Source organism: Lonchura striata, chromosome 23 (assembly GCF_046129695.1).
Source record: "Lonchura striata isolate bLonStr1 chromosome 23, bLonStr1.mat, whole genome shotgun sequence".
Taxonomy (NCBI): domain Eukaryota; kingdom Metazoa; phylum Chordata; class Aves; order Passeriformes; family Estrildidae; genus Lonchura; species Lonchura striata.
This window is the reverse complement of record NC_134625.1, coordinates 2,394,278-2,407,933: the sequence shown is the minus strand read 5'-3', so window position 1 is coordinate 2,407,933 and position 13,656 is coordinate 2,394,278. Positions and strand designations below refer to the sequence as shown.

General features: G+C 48.4%; 1 protein-coding gene across 3 annotated transcripts in view; it reads right to left on the bottom strand.

Moving 5' to 3' along the window:
* Nucleotides 1-13,656, bottom strand: part of KIRREL3 (kirre like nephrin family adhesion molecule 3) — a 384,768-nt gene that overhangs the window by 233,781 nt on the left and 137,331 nt on the right. The window lies entirely within an intron of this gene.

Here is a 13,656-nt window from a genome sequence, read left to right as displayed (position 1 = left end):
ATTTGCAATGTCTTCTGATAGAGTATTCTCTGCCAAAAGTTTTGCTATGCATCTGGCTTTGGATCTAAATTTATTACATTAGCTCTGGGAAGACTTTTAATAGAAAGTGAGATTAAAGGCGAAGAAAAAAAAAAGGAACTTCTGATGGGGAAAAAAAGACCCCAAAGTTGATAAAGAGCAAAAGATGTGCTGAACACGGATGGATCTGGGCTGCTGCAGCTCACCTGGCTCTGCCTGTGCCCGTTCCAAGCTCCAGTCCAAGGGGAATGAGATGTGTCATTAAGCAGCTGGAGAGCTGCAATGTGTGTATCCATATGCACAAATGGGATGTCTTCAAATCTACCTGACAGGCTCCGACATCTCCCGACTCTTGCCAGCCAGCGTAATAGCAACCCATGGTGGGGAAATCAGCCAGGGTCAGGAGATGATGAGTGGAGGAAGATTATGTGCTTTTAAATCAGCTCTGAAGGATGGAGACAGGAAAGGAAGCACTTTCCTGGTCAGGTGGAGCCGAGCTGGGATTTTCATTTCCAAAGGAGAGTAAAGGGGAAAGGGAAAAAAAAGCAAAAAATCAGACCTCACCAGAACAACAGCATCTTATTAGTAATAGCTACCTTGCTTTTTAAATAATCTCTGAGATAAATACAATCTAGGGCAGATCTCAGAGACTCTTTGGTTCAACAGGTTGGGAGGAGGGAGGTGGTGACCCCATCAGTTTTCAAAATATAGGTCACACACAAAAGCAGCACTTACAAAATGAACGCTCTTGCTTTTCACGGTGCGAAATTGAAGAAAATTGCAGCCAGCAGATGCCTGTAGGTTGATGCAGTGGGAATAATCTATTTCTTTCTTTCTTATTCTATTTTTTTTTTATCGTTTCCCCTGCGAGCAAATACAGAGCAGCAGATGTTGGCATGGAAGAAGGGATTTGCTCTAAACAAACAACCCACTCCCTCCACAAAAAGCTTTGTACCAGACCAAAACCAAGCACAACCCCCTCACCTCATCCCCTTCCCTCACCTGCCCCCCCAATAACCCAAATGCTCAAAGGTCTCTCAGTCAAAACGAAAAGCTGTAGGACTTGAACCACCAGCACTTTAGTAACCTCCCAGTTTGTTTTAAATCTTGATTGGGAGAATTATCCTGACAAGAAAATTAGCGGAAAGTCAATAAACCTGTAGCCCAGAGACAGAGCAGGAGGGACTGGTGGAACTCGTTTGCTCACGCACACGAAGGCGACGCGGGGCTGCCTGGGCTGGCAAAGTTCATTACGATTTTGCCTGTGAAGCCATGAAGCACAGGTAATCATATTTAAAGAGATAAGAAACACAAGGAGAGCGGGCCTGAGCTGCAACACAGAAATTCTCATTTATAGCAGTCACGGGTGGAAAATCAATACCCACTTTTGGATGCAAAAGGAATGTCAGACTTGACAAAGCTTCTTTGGATTTTTCTAGCCCCCCTCCCTCCCCTCCCCGGCTCTGCTACTACTTCAAAACCAAAAAACACAAGGAGATTTGCATGCTTGCTGCATCTAAGGCTCCCCCCAACTTGGCTCACAATTCCTTGAGATTTTCTCTGGCAACAACCTCATTCCATCTATCCTTGTCAGAATGCATCTTCCTCCCTGGTCCAAGCAAATTGTCTTCATGCCACTTACTTGGATCCTTCTGCCTCCCTTCTGCGCTCACATTGGCGGATCCAGCTCCAGTGCCAGAGGGGAGTTTGTATTTACATGGGAATTGAGGAAGTCTGCTCCAAAAATGCATTTTGGGAAGAGGATAGATTATTCTGCTGCTTCTTTTAATTAATTTTTAAGGTGATAGGAGAATCATGCATTTTTTCCCTTTGCCCTCTATAAAATAATGAATTATTGGCAGCAAATGGTTCAACAGGCCCTGGTGTTTATGGATTTCCCGTGCTCAAGCCTCGTTATTTATAAGCTGATTCCTGCTGTAGCATTCCTGGAGAAATGGGGGATGCAAACATATTTCAGCCTTTGGGTTGTTGGGATGATTTACTGTGATGTCACTGAGGTTCCTGCCTGGGATCCAGTGGGATCAGGGTGATCAAACACAAGTACTTTGTTAAAGGAAGGAGCTGTGGCAGCTGAGAGGAACTTCCACACGCAGTTTTGGAGGCAAACTTCCCAAAAAACACCCCTGACCACCACAATTCCTACTGCTTGGGCTAAGATAGGACAGGGAATCACATCCCTGCAGTCCTGTAAATTGGCAGAGCTCCTTCTGCTCCCTACATGGGGGATTTTTGCATCCCCAAGGATCCTCCAAGTTGTGTTCCCAGCCTCAGTGACAGGAGCTGGACAGTGGGGACTGGTGATCCCACCTGTTCTACAGGGAGGTGACACACACACCTTCTTTTTCCTCAGAGCTTGGCCTGATCCTGCAAGCACGGGTGAGGAGAACAGAGTTTCCATCACACACCTACCTAAAAAAGAAGCATCTCCATGGACTGCCCCACTAGAACATTGTTGGTTTTCCAAGCTTTTACAGAGACAGGGCAACTGGGAGGCGTTTTAAAAGATTCTATTCCATTATCAGTCTCAATGAAGGGTGAGATATAAGAGATGTAAAACTCAACACCATTCTATCAGAAGCCAGCCTGTTTCCTGGTTACAATACCTTATAAATGTTTTTCAGCCTATTAGCTGTTGCCACACAATAATACTTCTAACACCAATCACTTACATTTTTACCCCACGTGGTCCTGCTACAATGCATTTTTCACAGTTCTGATTCTCTCAAATATCTGATCTTTTTGAAAGGCCACATTTTGAAACTTGTTGAAACTTGTTTCTAGTTCAATCTCTCTCTCAACAATGTCATCTCTATTCCATGACCTTCCCAAGTCAGCACACCTTATCTCAGAGTTTGCATACAGATGTACAAGACCCTCTGAGTTTTCTGTCAGGTTTTGAGAATCCTTTACAAATCCATTTCTCACATCTCCCCCTCTTTCTTGAACTGTAAATACTTCTTTTATGGTCTTATTCATCATCTGCTGCACACAGTGAAGTACACAAGGCACTATTACTAATACTACTACTATAACAATCAATATATAGTAGGGTACATACGGTACCTGTTTACTATAGGGTAAATACATCAATTCCCACAAACATGGAGCAACCAGGAGCAAGGCCTTGGTGCATGCCAAGGTCTGGATGTCACGTGGATAGGCTGACTTGGGCCCACCTCATCCTCATTGTCAGAGTTGGGAAGGGAGAGTTTGATCCGAGTATCCCTCTCAAGAAGAAAGAAATCACCAGGCAGCTCCTTGACTGAGTCCTGGAAGCTGTAACAGCCCTGGGCTGAACAGGGTGAGAAGGGGGATCTCAGCAGCAGCTGCGCTGACAGCCATGGATCCAAACTGAAAGAGCGGGGATGTAGATGGGATGTTAGAAAGAAATTCTTCTCTGTGAGGGTGGAGAGGACCTGGCACAGGGTGCCCAGAGCAGCTGTGGCTGCCCTGCATTGCTAAAAATGTCCAAGGCCAGGTTGGACAGGGCTTAGAGCAGCCTGGCATAGTGGAAGGTGTCCCTGCCCATGGCAGGGTGGGACTGGATGAGTTTTAAGGTCCTTTCCCACTCAAACCATTCCACAATTCCATGAGCTACACTTGGAGGAAGACTCTGGAGTTTGTACATCCCACACTGCACGTGCCATTCCCGACTCCTGGAGCCCCGTGCCTCCCCGAGCACCGGCAATCAAAGGAAAAGTTCTGGGGCAAGCTGTGAAACCTCCAAAATGAAAATCAATTCCATCTCCCTTTCACAGGGACTAATGTGGCATTTACAACATAAACAATCGCTGCTGTTAGGGAGGGAAATTAAAAAGCTGTGCTACATGAAAGGGAGCAATGTTTAAAGTTCTGCTGGAAATGAGCAGTTGGGTTGGAGATAATTACAAAGAGGTGCTGGGCACGGAGGGAGCCACAGCAGCCACAGCTCCACTGCCTCAGGGACAGAGCAGGGGGACTGAAAAACAAACACCAAAGCTGGTGGGGGTGCTTTGAGAGAGGCAGAGGATGGAGCTGAGGTTCACAGGACAGCCAGGTTGTAGGCATAGCTCTGATCTCAAACAATCACCACCAAGCTCCTCCTTTCCAGCTGGAGAGGAGCTTCCCAGAGCCAGAGAGGAGCCCAAGCCAGAGTTCTGAGTTAATTTTACATCCCCTTCTCTCAGCAGGGTCAAACAGCCCTAGGATGCAGAAGTCTGGCATTAATTACCACAGTGTCCTTCAGCTTCAGCATGGCAGTGGGTTTGTGAGCTACCCCCATGGGGTATGACCCTCTGGGCTGGCAGCTCAAGTTAATACCTGGATTTATATTTTCCTGAGGTAGTCCTGTTGAAAGGAAAGGGGAGGAAAAATCCCATCTTAATTTGCATTCCCTAGGGGAATACTGGATTGATCCTGCCATGGGAATAAGTTCCAGCTGGGAAATGTGAGAGTGTTTGAACTGTGACAAGGGTGAAGTGCTGGAAGAGCATCTTGAGAGCACTGTTGGATGATGCCAGCAAAGAATTGAATCAGCTGCAGACCAAACTCTGGTACCTCTGCAAAACTCAGCCCATAGATGGGGATGCCTGTGAGGAGAGGGCTGGATGTGCCACAGAATCACAGAATCATACAATGGTTTGGGGTGGAAGGGACCTTAAAGCTCCTCCAGTCCCACACCCTGCCATGGGCAGGGACACCTCCCACTGTCCCAGGCTGCTCCCAGCCCCATCCAGCCTGGCCTTGGGCACTGCCAGGGATCCAGGGGCAGCCACAGCTGCTCTGGCCACTCTGTGCCAGGGCCTGCCCGCCCTCACAGGGAAGAATTTCTTCCCAAAATTCAACCTAACCTTGCCCCTGTCAGTGTGAAACCTTTCCCCTTTGTCCTGTCACTACCTGTCCATATGAGTCCCTCTTGGGACACCCCGGGACTACTCCTGGGGTGTCTCACAACCATCTCCTGGGCATGGGATGCTTCCCAGCTCCAGCTGGAAATAAATCCCTGTATCTCCCCTGCCATGAACACTTGGCTTTTCCTTTGCCCAAAGCCCAGCAGGAGCTGTAGGAGACTCAGGGAATTCCTGCTCTCTGCTCAGCTCCAACACAGCAGCAGCACTGCCCATGGAAGGGAGTAGGACGAAGGTCCAGGTGGCAGCAGGGATAGGAAAACACCCCAAAAAGGACTGTGTGAGCCACCAGGGGCTGTTTTGTATGCACGGGAGATGACTGAGGAGAGCCACAGGAATAATCTTCCAACACAGAAACAACTGGTGGCAGGAGGGAGGAAAGCTCCTTTCCATGTTCACAGAAGATTGGATAGAAAATAATAAGCTTAAATTGCAGCAAGGAAGTGTTAAGAAAGACATTAGATACAGCTTCCTGAAAAAGAAATAAAATAAAAATATAGCTTTGCACAATCTCAGTTGCTGCAGGTTCTTAAGCACTGCTTAGACAAACTTAGTCCAGTTGTGGCAAAAGTGTAGAACTCCTGTCAGACAGGCTTGGTGATGCCCTGGCTGTTCAGTCAAACCAGCCTCATGCCCAGCTGTCGCTGTCGAGGCAGGATGGGAATGAAGAGACTCTGATCAGAAGGCTGCATGAGAGTAAAACTCTGGTTTATTCAAAATACACTGCTCTTTTATACAGAGCTTAGTGAGGACCAACTCCATTGGTCCTGAAGTGAAAACAACCCACAGCATTGGTGCAAAGTGCTTGACACACAGTGATAGAACTTAACTATAAACAATGTGAATAAATGGAGAGATAGAAAATTATTTACATTCTTCTCCAGCTCTTTCCCAGGCTTCTGCCTGGCTAGAAACTCTCGTTTCTCTCTTTGACTGAATCTGAGACCCACACCCAGCCATGGAAAACTTGGCCCAAAAGTGCATCCACTGGCAAAGAAACCAACCAGACAGCACAGGCTCCCAAGCTCTTTGTCCTGTTCCTCACCTGTGTGGGGTGTTCCTGAGCAAAGCCCCTCTGCCCAGGATTATGTTTGATCTGAACACGGCACAGGCACGAGCACTTTCCCCAAGCCTTTTCTCAGCCCTCTACAAGCACTGACATCTCCTGATGCAAGAGGCTAGATCCTATTTTCCCTGGCTCAGGAAAAGAGATTTTGCAGGAGAAAGATCTTTCTGTGGCAGGAATGGCACAAAACCTCAGCAAACAAAAAGTCTTAATTTTCCTGTGAACAGGGAGTAGCTTTGGGGGAGGACTGGCTCCCAGATCATTCCAGGGGATGTCTTGATTTACCTTCATCAGAACAATTTAGCAGATATTTCTTTCCAAAGAGTGCTAATCACTCTTTTTCCTCCTTCCTGTGCATAAAATAAGATTGAAACACACTGCACAAATTGCTTACCACAGTCCCAAAAATGCTAATCAGCTGCAAACATCTAAATCACGGCTCGAGCCCCAGCCTGGTAAGGTAAGAAAACAGTGTCAGTGCACAGAGAACTATTATTTACTGGTGTCAGAAATAACTCTGGCATTTCCATAACTGTGAGCCTGCATGACAACTTCCTCCGGGAAACTGCTTCAGCTGCAGAAAAATCCATGACTTGAATGAATTGGGTAATTTTTTTATAAGGAGCAAGGAAATATGAACTAGGATGCAAGCTTAACCTTCCAAGGGCTCTGTCAGCTGGTGATCCAGGGAGAAATGTGCTCTTTAATAAACAAGCCAAGGTACTTTTCAGTGGTACTTTTCAATGCTAATTCCTGCTGGGTTGCTAAATCCAAATGTGGATGCAGCACTGGATAGCAGAGCTGGTCAGGGCTATTATGGTTTTAAAACCTCCTCCTGGGAGGACCATCTGTGTCACTTCCTCTCCCTGCTCCATGAGCTGCCCTCCAGCTCTCCTCCTGAGGCATCCTGCTCTTCTCTTCAGCTGGGCCAGAATGGGAAATTATTACTGATGAATGCCAAGCCAAAGATCTGCCTGGCTGGTGGATGCCTCTGCTCCATCACCATCCCACTCCAGGCTCCAGCACACCTTGGGAGAACTTCCCTTTGACAGCCACCACACCCAGAGGTGTCCTCCTACTCTGCACCTCTCCTGTGACACATCCGTGTCCCAGGGGCAGATTCCTGCAGGAAGAGCCCATCTAAGCATCCCTCCTGCTGGTTAGAGCAGCATGTTAACTGGCTCCAGGCAGCCTCAGCAGCAGTAGGTGCAGCTGCACAGCCCCGGCTCCAGCAGAGCCTTATCACCACTGCCAGCTGTTTCCCCCCTCCAACCTCATCTTCTCCTATCTTTTGGGGAGCACTCCCAGTTAACAGGGCATGTCAGAACCATTTTCCCTGATTTTATGACCCTCTGGGCTGGCAGCTCAAGTTAATACTTAGATTTATATTTTCCTGAGATAGTCCTGTTGAAAGGAAAGGGGGAAGAAATTTCCCATCTTGATTTGCATTCCCTAGGGGAACACTGGCCAAGTTCATGCAGATTTATGAGGGTGGGGGTAGATATTGACTGAGTCTCTCCAAGGGCTGGGTGGAGGAAGGGACACAGAGGACTCTTATCTTGCTCACACTGTTATAAAGCCTGGGTCGACTCCACTGAAGCTGACTGAGGATTTACACCACTACAACCAAGATTAAAATCTGGCCCCGACTCCAGTCAAATCAAGTGAGCTACTGAGGATTAGGGCACTGCTAATAACTAATTCTCACCGCAGCCACCGAACAGATAAATCGAGTAATGAAAGCGTAGTGGATGGGGAAAAGCTCCTGGGCTGTCTCCTGATCAGGGAAAGGCAGGAGTGCTAGACATCCACAGCAAAGGGAACAGAGGGAAATGATCAGCTCTGGCCGCGGGAAGCAGCTCCTTCGGCAGGGAGGAGGAGCAGGGCTTTGTGAGGAGGATGCTCAGGGTCTCCCTTTCCTCCCAGCAGACAAAGCAACAAAGCCTTAGCAGCAGCTTGAATGAAAGGCTTTTACACAAAGGTAAGGTAAGGGTGAGACAAACCCCGCTTTTCTGTCTCGGAAACAAGCTCCCTTAAACCTGCAGCTGAGCTCTCCTTGCAGTTCCACTGCTGGAGCCAGAGAGCTTGCAGGAGCCAGCAGAGCCCCTGCTCGCCCACCTCACCACATCCACATCCTGGAGGAAGGAGTGACATTTCCCAGGCACATTCCCAGCCTGGTGAGATGCTGGGTGAGGCCGAGAGCAGCAGCACTGCTGCCCATTGCATGGCACGGCCTCCCTGGCTGCAGCTCCCCTGCATCCCCATCTCCCTGCAAGGCCCTTTCTGCCTTTACCCTTTGCCAGGGAACAGCCGAGGTAAGGCTGTGCATATGCTCACTGATATTTCAAATCCTCCAATTAACGGGAAGATAATTCATGCATTTGAGCATTAAAAAGGTACTTAAATCAGAATAAATTCTGCTTCATTGTTTTCCAAGATTCACCTCCCGCTCCCACAGATGAAGGAAATTTAAGAGGCAAACACACACTGCTCCTCGGTCCATCTCTCCTGGCCACCAGATCCACCATCACCCCGTGTTTGCCCACTAATGAATTGCTCTGTAAAACCGGGTAATATTAATCAGTTCACTGTATTCCAACCCGAGGGTGCAGCCAGGGAAGGTCATTTTAAGCTAATTGTCTGGGAATATCCCTCCACAGATTGAGCATCCAGATCCCTCTGTGTGAATTCAATGTGATACCACAGAGGGGAGAGTTAAAAGCATCAGGAAGAAAGAAACAATCCTGCGTGCATCACCTTGAAACAAAACAAACTCTTATTTCAAAGGCTAGCTGCTTTAATCTTCCTTATAATGGGTTTCCATGTTCCCACAGTTTAACAGGTTTGTGGCTTCTGCATTTAGCACTGGAATAAACAATGCTCCAGTAATTGCCAGGTCACTGGTATTTACTTCTGTCTTTCTAAAAGCCCTCCCAGCACAGCTGCCTTGAGTAGGATAGACTGTAATTTTCTTTACTGTCTCCCACTAATGAAGGCAAGAGGGCAGGAGGACCAAGTCAGATGGTGGAAAACGAAGCCAAACAGCCTGGTTGACTTTCAACATGATATTAAAATAAACTCCCACCTGTAACAGATTAATTGGCCTGGTCTTTGGCAGCCTGACGGGAAATAAAGACCACTGCTCGAAACCCAGTGCATCATTGTTTTTAATTATAGCTATTTTTCTCAGCTGGCCTGGTGAAAGGATTATTTTCTCACATGAATGTTTCCCGTGCAATTCAGGAGGAGCAGATAACGGGGATGGGGCTGCAAAGCACGGAGAGGGGACAGTAAACCAGGAGTGCTCCAGCATGCTCCCAGAGCTGGGATTTATTGTTTCCTTCAGTGGGATGGGACTCTGGGCTCCACATTCCTCCTCCCACAAAACTGTGGACACTTTTATATCCCTGCTGCTCTCATGGTGCAAAAGCCAGAGGCAGAAGCAGGGACAGCTCCCCACTCTGCAGGGACATGGGCTGGGCTGGGTCAGAGGCTGAGGCTGGCACGGGTGAGACATCACATCCCTGGCCAAACAGAGCTGTGCTTGATGAGTCCACAGGCATTCCCAGTGTGGCCCCTTCCCAGCTTTTAGGAAAACCATTGCATTTTCCCAGCAGAATGAAGCAAAAGCTATCCTGTACCCCGGTATCCCCTCATCCTCCTAACTTCCACCCTGGAATCACGTCAACACATTCCTTGGCTGCTCCTTTTAAGGTCACCATATTCCTTGAGTCTGGATGGAATTCCTTGCCATTTTCTGGCTGTGAGTTGGCACAAGTGCTTATCTGCATCCTGAAGAAAGGCCAAGCTGCACGCACAGGTCATCCAGCAGATACAGAGAGAAGTCCCTGCTCCAGGCAGAGCATCACAAGAGTCTGCAGCTCTAAATTTAAGCTCTTTCTGCAGGTTGAGCTATTAATTACAGCTCTGGAGTGTTTCATGACAATGCCTATTCACTGCCTGTGCTCTGCCATGAGGCACTGGAAGAGCACTGGATAATTCATGGAGGTGAACAGGAACAGAGGTTTACAGCTCACTGGGAAATTCACTTCCATAAGAAAGTGCAGCAGAACACAAGGAGGCAGTGAGGATTTCACTACATCCCCTTTTTATGCTCCAAGCTGGTGGGTCTGAAAAGAAAGTAATGCTTGGTCTAAAAACGAGCCATCAAATTTTGGCCAAAATTAGCAATATGTTCTTTCTTTGCTATGCTCAAAAGTTTGATGGAAAACAGACAGCTCCTGCTGAAAAGCCCATGCTAAAAAAAAACCCAACTTATTTTCTGTGGGAGAGGAGGAAAAAAAGAGAACACAATCTGCTATCAGCTCAACCATTATTAAAGGGAGAAATCCTAATCCCATATGCTGCCACTTACTTAACGATCTCCACCACATGTACATAGTGTCCTTACAGAGGAGTGATGAAAAAAGAAACCCCAGAAAGACAAAACTGGTTTTCCTCTGATGTTTTCCCCCCTCTCAGCCCCCTAAATTATCAGGCTAGCTCAGAGATCCGAGGCTTTGAGGGGAGGAATATCAGGAGATGGCAAAGATTTCCAAAAGAGGCTCTTACCCCAATGTAGTTGTTGTTCTCTCTTTATTCCGTGATGTCCATGGGGAGAGCGGGGCAAAGAGAACGAACGGGAAATGTCAGGGGTTTATCCAGGCTTTGGGCAGGGAGCGCTTCTGTGGTTGTCTGCCAACCCTGTCAGGGCAGGAAGGAGGGGTCCAGGATTATCTGATCAGAGTCACAGGGGTCCCGGGGAATGGGGAACAGAATGCCCATGAGCACAATGTAACATCCCTCCAAACTGGTTTTGGTAACAGGAACTGAGCAGAGCAGATGCCGAGATCCTCCAGCCTTATCCTGAGCTGGACAGTCTCATGAGGTTCAACGAGGCCAAGGGCAGGTGCTGCACCTGGGTCGGGCAACCCCCAGGACCAGTCCAGGCTGGGGGTGAAGGGCTGGAGAGCAGCTCTGGGAGGAGCACTCGGGGTGCAGTGGGTGGGAGCTGGGCAGGCCCTGGCCCAGAACCCCCCTGGGCTGGGCTGATCCCCAGCGTGGGCAGCAGGGCAGGGGGGATTCTGCCCCTCTGCCCCCCAGGACAGACCCCACCTGCAGAGCTGCCTCCAGCTCAGGGCTCCCAGCACAGGAAGGAGCTGGAGCTGCTGGAGCCAGGCCCGAGGAGGCCACGGAGATGCTCCAAGGGCTGGAGCCCCTCAGCTCTGGAGCCAGGCTGGGAGAGCTGGGGGTGCTCACCTGGAGAGGAGAAGCTCTGGGGTGAGTGAACTGTGGCCTTCCAGAGCCTGAAGGAACTGACAAGTAAAATGGAGAGAGATTGGGGACAAGGAATGGAGTGACAGGACAAGGGGAATGGCTTCCCACTGCCAGAGGGCAGTTAGATGGGCTATTGAGAAGGAATTCCTCCCTATGAGGGTGGTGAGTCCCTGTCACAAGTTTCCCAGAAAAGCTGTGGCTGCCCCTGGATCCCTGGATATATCCAAGGCCAGGCTGGATGGAACTTGGGGCAATCTGGTCTAGTGGAAGGTGTCCCTGCCCATGGCGGGGGGTGGGACTAGATGAGCTTTAAGTTCCCTTCCAAGTCAAATTATTCCAGGATTCAATGATTCTATGACTTCTTCTCTTCACTGTATTTCTAGGCATTTTTGCTTGGCCTTTTCTTTGTCTGCTGTACCACCAGGGTTCAGAAAGCCCACAGAAAAATATGATAAATAGGAAAATATCTCCATGGCATTTGAGATGTGATGCTTCTGGCAGTAAGATCCTTTATGATCTCTTCAAGTTTTAAACAATCTGAGCAGAAGCTGCATTCTGAAAGAAGAAATCAAAAAGGTTTTAAAAGCCCCAACGCTGCTGTGAGGTAACTCCAGAAGAGGGAGAGAAGCCTCCCACATTGTGTTCCTTGCAGGTAACGAGGGGATGGTTCATTACAGGCAGTTTCACACAACTTGACGTCTTAAATTTTTTACAGCAGCCATGGGCATGGCAGGATCTGGTGATTTGCCACCTGCGCTGAATTCTTTACCTGCAAAGATGGTACCTTCCTAAGAGCAAAGGAAGAGAAGGAAAACTAAAAGCAAGAGAAGTTCCTCCAGCAGAAACACACCGTGTGGCCTCCTCTGTGAGCAGCAGGCCTGGCAGGCGGTGCTGGATGAATTAATGCTTCATTAAGGACCTTTCCCAACTCCGGTGCTCCGGCGTGGTGCTGAGCACGCTGAGCTGGGGGAGCTCCCTTCCTGATGAGCTACAACCCAGTGCCTTGAACATTTGGGTTATTAGAGTCGGGAGAGCAACTCCAAGGTTATTGCCTCGCTCCAAACCAGCTCTGCATATTTTGTGAGTGACTGAAGACTCTGCTGCTTTTTCTCTGCTTCTCTCTCACAGCCAACGGTCCCCGCCGAGCCCTGGAGTGGCTGCGTTTGGCGGTGACAAAAAGCTCACAGTTTAGCTCCAGTTGCTTCCGTCTCATCATAAACTTTACAGGCTGCTGGAGGGCCTTTTTTCCGTGAAGAATGAGTGTGGGAGCATGGGCTGCACACAGCAGTGAGGCTGAGAACACAAACTCCAGTTGAGATTTGCAAGAGATGATGGGGAATTTTGCCTTGCAACTCCCATTAATTTCCGTCGCAGCCGGGTGATGTTGAGCACATGATTTATCACGAGTCTCGTGCTGGTTTGTGTTGCTTTTCACTGTAAAATATTACCTTCCCTTCAGATAAGAACAATCCCCTCTCCCAAAGTCCTGGCTCTCTCAGTGGCACATTAGGAGCATTAATAAAAGTGAGTGGAGTGTTAATGAATTAGCAGGTACCTCACAAACTTCAGCACAGAATCCAAGAATGGTTTGGGCTGGAAGGAACCTTAAAGAACATCTCATTCCATAAACCTGCCATGGGCAGGGACACCTCCCACTATTTCAGGTTGCTCCAACCCCCTCCAACCTGGCCGTGGACACTTCCAGGGATGGGGCAGCCACAGTTGCTCTGGGCAACTTGTGCCAGGATCTCACCACCCTGACAGAGAAGCACTTCTTCCCAAAATCCCATCTATCCCTTTTTCATCTTAAAGCCATTCTGTCTTGTCATGTCACTCCAGTCCCTTTGGTAAGGGGGTGCTTCAGGGTCAAAGGTAATGGGGAACTGCAGGGATGTTCCAGGTTTTTGACTGAGTAGGGCAATAAAGCCCCAAAATCAGCTTTGGGAACTCAAACTTCAGCACAGGCTTTGCACCCAACACAGTGAGAAAAAAGGAAAATACAGAGAATCAGACCTCAAAACTTCAGTTTCCATTTAGTCCAGGCAAATAGGGTGTACATGGACCTGCTCCATCTGCAGGCACCTCTCAGCAGAGGTAATCAAATTGAATAACCAGATATGTGGCATTAGAACAGCCCAGTCCAATCCCAGGTTGTGCTGCCACTGAGGAGGAAGAAGAAAGATCTTGGGGAACTTCTGGAATAATTTTAATAATGAAGCCAAGCCTCAGGTGAAAGCTTTTCAATAGCACTCACTATCCACACATGGTAGGCACTTGGAAAGAGCTCATGCATCTCACTGTCCTGCTTTCATTTATAGAACTTCCTTGCACTCAGAAGGGTCCCAAAGTGATTAGAATTGACTGGCTACAGGATTCATTTCCCTGGGC